This window comes from Coptis chinensis, chromosome 5 (genome assembly GCF_015680905.1).
Source record: "Coptis chinensis isolate HL-2020 chromosome 5, ASM1568090v1, whole genome shotgun sequence".
Lineage (NCBI taxonomy): Eukaryota > Viridiplantae > Streptophyta > Magnoliopsida > Ranunculales > Ranunculaceae > Coptis > Coptis chinensis.
Window position 1 is genome coordinate 82,694,369 of NC_141460.1, and position 4,777 is coordinate 82,699,145.

At 37.6% G+C, this 4,777-nt stretch overlaps 1 pseudogene; it reads left to right on the forward strand.

The window, feature by feature from the left end:
• On the forward strand, positions 1–3,950 carry LOC147499350 (deoxyhypusine hydroxylase-B pseudogene; annotated as a pseudogene).
• The last annotated feature ends 827 nt before the right edge of the window (positions 3,951–4,777 follow it).

Here is a 4,777-nt window from a genome sequence, read left to right on the forward strand (position 1 = left end):
ATGATCAGCCAAAGCATTTGTGAATACTCCAACCACAAGGATAAACTGCCCACGCTTCTCCTGAGTCTCTTCCTTGGTTTTGAAGTTAGATTCTCGTTTGTTGTCCTTGAACTTCGGCCCACCAGGATCAGCAACCCATCTATGGCTGCAATAAGCCTTTTGGCACTGCTAAGCATTGCCTCATTATATTTCTCTTTAGTAGCCAAAACCAGAAGGTTCTCTGCCACAGTTGAATCAAGAACAGTGTCACCAATGGCCTTGACGAAGGCAGGTCCACCAGTGATCGTTCCTTCCTTTGACTGGTAACAAGGACAACTATCGCTTTGTTGTGTTGCCTTCAACCGTGGATGGGATACCGCGTTCTTTGTACTTGGTCAGCGTACTCAAAAGCATCCGCTTTGCTCTGCATCAAAAGTTCTTCAGCATTTTTTAAATTACAAACAATCTCAAAAGTTTAGATTACCATATGTGCAAAAGTTAATAACAAAATGTAAAGATTCTTATATTCCATAGACAATCCCCACAGACGGCGCCATTTGCCGTATCCCTTTCCGCGACCATTCCTTTTACTAGTATTTGTGCTCTATTTTTGATCGGTTGCACCAACAATTTAGGTTGCCTACGTACCCATTCGGGATCAAGCCCCCGTAGTTCACCCCTTTCTCCTCTCCCCTCCCCTCCTCTCTTATCAGCCACCTCTTCCCTTGGTCTCTCCTCACTTCTCTTTTATATCCCCCCTCTTCAATCCTAGCCCTCTATCTCTCTTTTAGGTTCACTTCATGGGCCATAGTATCTCTTGGGCCTATCTTCTTGTCCCAATACATACTATGGCCTTGGGTTTATCTTCTTGGCCCAATACATACTATGGCCTTGGGCTTATCTCTTGGCCCAATACATACATAATCTATCTAAGAATATGGTTACTACAATATTCCTTCTAATGAATCAAGTCATGAAGAGAATGAAAATCAACCCCTTGGATGCCTTGAATCATTTTTTTTTTGTTAAGGATGCCTTAAATCATGAATTCATGAAGAGCGGCTATAAAGTTTTTCTATGGAGTTGAAGAGATTGAAAACAGTATCACTTAGGGCATCTCCAATGGAGAGTGTAAAAATCAACCTCCACATAGGCTCCACATAGGCGCTATTAGGATTATACACTCTATCTAACTCCCAAATACATAAAGTATATATTTACTACTTGTGGCTCTTCTAATGGTAGGGGGAGGCAAAATGTGTAAAAGTAGATAACAACGGACTTAAACTGTTACAACCCATTCAAAATAATGAAAAATGACGAGTTTGGCCCGTCACAAAGGCTTAAACCAAATAGTGGTCCACTTTCAAACATCATTCAAAATAGTCCGTGTTTTGCAATCTATCTATAAAAAAAATAAAAAAAATAAAAAAATAAAAAATAATAAAAAATAAAAAACTCGCGCACATTCTCTCTCCTCACCATATCGCTCTATTTTGCACTCCAACTAATATTAGTGGCTCCTAAAAAAGATGAGGTACTAATAATTAGAAACACCTCCCCATATTTGTTTAAATCTCCCTCATCTATTCTTATATTACTTTAACCTCCCCGAATTCCAAATAAACAAAACCCACCGTAGCCTTAAGCACAGAAGGAAGAAATAACAAAAAAAAAAATTGGCGTTGGCAAAAACCTTCGAATCATCACCCGAAACCGAAAAGTTCCTTTGTGAAAGATTACTCAACCAAACTCAACCAATATCAGAACGTTTTACATTGGAACCAATGCCAAGAATCAATTGAAGGCCTTAAAAATAGCTTTAATGGCTCTGGAACTAATTTGGGAAGAGGAACACCAGTACATTCATATTGCTCTGTTCTAGTGGAGGACAGGTGCTACCAAGTTACAACTGCGTTACCAGTCCTCTCAGAGAAAGGCAATCATGAAAACACAAAAGAGAAGAAGCAAACTACTCCGATGCAACTAATACAGCCATAATTGATGAGCGAGGTTAGAGAGTGCATGGTTGCAAGCAACCTGAAAAGGGAACCCCTGCATCTTTGAACCAGTTGAAACCAGAGAAAAATCAAATATTACCACAAGATGACATCTCACGCAAGAATCAGATGTCATCCATGATATTGGCTGGAGTGTCCTCCCGAAAATGGGAGGACGAACTAAATCGTGAAATTAAGGCTTTTTAAATGAATGAAATTAGGAGTCACTAGAAGGAGCAAACTGGTCAAAGATTTGAGCGCTATCCCATGTCTCCAAGTTTGTTGCACAACAGAGGTTATGTAGGCAATTTCGACAAGGATAACCTGTGAGTAGTTTTTATTTTAATGATCATACATGCATGTGAACTGTATTATGTCTATTGTGTGATTTTGTAAGATTTTTCTTCGAGGGTGTTAGTTGAGGGAAAGGGTGTGGTTGGATTTAGTTGGAGATTAGTGTGGTAAATGGACTTTCTTATGTTGTATCTCTTGATGAATATACCAACTGCTCCTATGGTTGTAATTAGCGGTATTCAACAACTTGCCTATCTTAAGATTAAACCTGATTTCAAATGTTAAATTACAATTGTAATAATTTGTTGTGTTTCTCTGCAGGGGATATGAATTGAGGACAAATGCTGGTGGTTGTAATGAACTTCTTTGTTGAAAAAAAAACTAAACACAACAACAAAGGAAAGGTAGGTTAATCGATATACTCTTTCTGAATTCAAAGTTTCATTAAGAAGAAAAAATACATGTGTGCAATCATGATTTGATCATCTTTTCGTTTGTAGGTTAAGCCCGGCACCTGTTAGATTACACAAGAAAAGACACTTTTTCCCGTGTTTGACGATCAATGGGAAGCCAAGAAAGATGGATAATAAATTGAAATGATGAGAAGGGCGTAAATCCCGTAAATCAATTGTCAGATATTCTTCTTTTTACTATATAGTTATTTTTTCGTTAGCGTAAATGAGGCAGTGTTTGTGTTAGGTCAAATGCAAGATGCGGAAGCGGTTCCTGCTTTAGAAAAGGTTCTTCAGGATCTTTTTTTACACCCCATTGTCCGCCACGAGGCTGCTGAAGCTCTTGGGGCAATTGGTTTGGAAGGTAATATTCCCCTTCTAGAAAAGACATTGGTGTCAGATCCCTACTCAGGAGGTGAGAGAAACATGTGAGTTGGCTCTTGAAAGAATATAACAACAGAAGAATATTTGTCAAAATGAGGATTCAACAAAAGAGGTCGCATCACCGTTTTTTTTTGTTGATCCAACCAAGACCGCTTTTGTTGTTCTTCCGTAGATTAACTAAGGGAAGTTCTTCCGATGAAGAGAGAGACATGTATCAGCAATATATGCGGCTCTCTTTGCTCTTCAAAATCGTTGTGAAGATGTAGTATGTTAGTGTCATAGTTGATTCGTTAGGTGCTAGAAGTGCTCTTCTACCGACATGAGGTAGCATATGTCTTAGGCCCGACTTCAAAATAAAGATGCCACTGCTGCCCTTTCTAGAGTACTTAAGAATGTTAGTGAGCATCCGGTGGTTAGACATGAAGCAGCTGAAGCACTTGGATCAATTGCAGATAGCCAAAGTGTCGAGCTTCTTGAGGAGTTTGCAAAGGATGCTGAACCCATTGTCTCCCAAAGCTGTGAAGTTGCTCTCAGCATGTTGGAGTTTGAAAGATCTGGAAAGTCCTTTGAGTATCTCCTCATGTAGACACCTCAGGTGCAATATAATAGCCTGCTTTATCGGACTTCGATGCCTTGCCTGTTTTTTTATCAGTCAAATGGTAGTAGTGTGCCATTTACTAGGCATGTGTCAACCAAATTTAGCTAAGGTTGAGTAATATGTGACTTCGCGTCTACCCACCCATGGGACACTTGCAATTGATTTTCATATTGGGATTATTTTTAAGTGCCTTCTTGAGAGGAACTTTTCAAATGTACTCTTCAACTTTCTCCCTTCGTGTGATTAATATGTATAAAGCTACAATTTTTTGAAAAAACAAAAGAAAAAAAATCCTCAAACCCTCGCCTTACATACAAAAGAAACAACAAAAAGAAAATAAAAAAATAAACCCAAAAATACTAGGTTGTTCCTCCGTGTTCTTTACAATGACGCAAAAATTGGAAGATTAAATTAGATTTTTTTTTTACTTTTTTTAGCGATTTTCTTCGCGCCAATCCTCCTCATGAGTCTTATGTGACCTTGACGTCTCTCTCCATCATAGGTGTTTTCTCTATGTGCTTCTTCTACTGTTTTGTTTTCTTTAATTTCTTTTTGTTATTATTATTATTATTATTATTATTATTATTTTGATTTAATTAATGACTTAAGAGTTAAATTTCAATTGACTATTTCAATTTTGCCGATTGAGTACAGTGGTTGATGATACGTTGATTGACTATAAGTAACATATTATGAGCACTCACTTAAATAAGTGCTCATGGCTACACCATTCATCGTCTTGGAATTAACCCATGTTGCCCTATTATAACTTGAAAAATTATTGGGACTTAGATTATATCCATTAGTAGCAAGCATGAAAGTTAGATATCTATGTTCAATGGAATTTTCTTTGGGGTAAAAGGTATATATGCTACAATATTTTCCTTATTCAACCATGCTTTATGTGGTAAGACCTTGCATATTATCACCTGCATACTATCATTACGGCTTTAAACGTTGCGTATTTTGTATTGGATATGACTGCATGAACATGTATCAATCAATGGAAAGGTTTATATATGTGCTTATCAAGTAGATAGGATTAAACAATATAATTGTTCCAATTAACA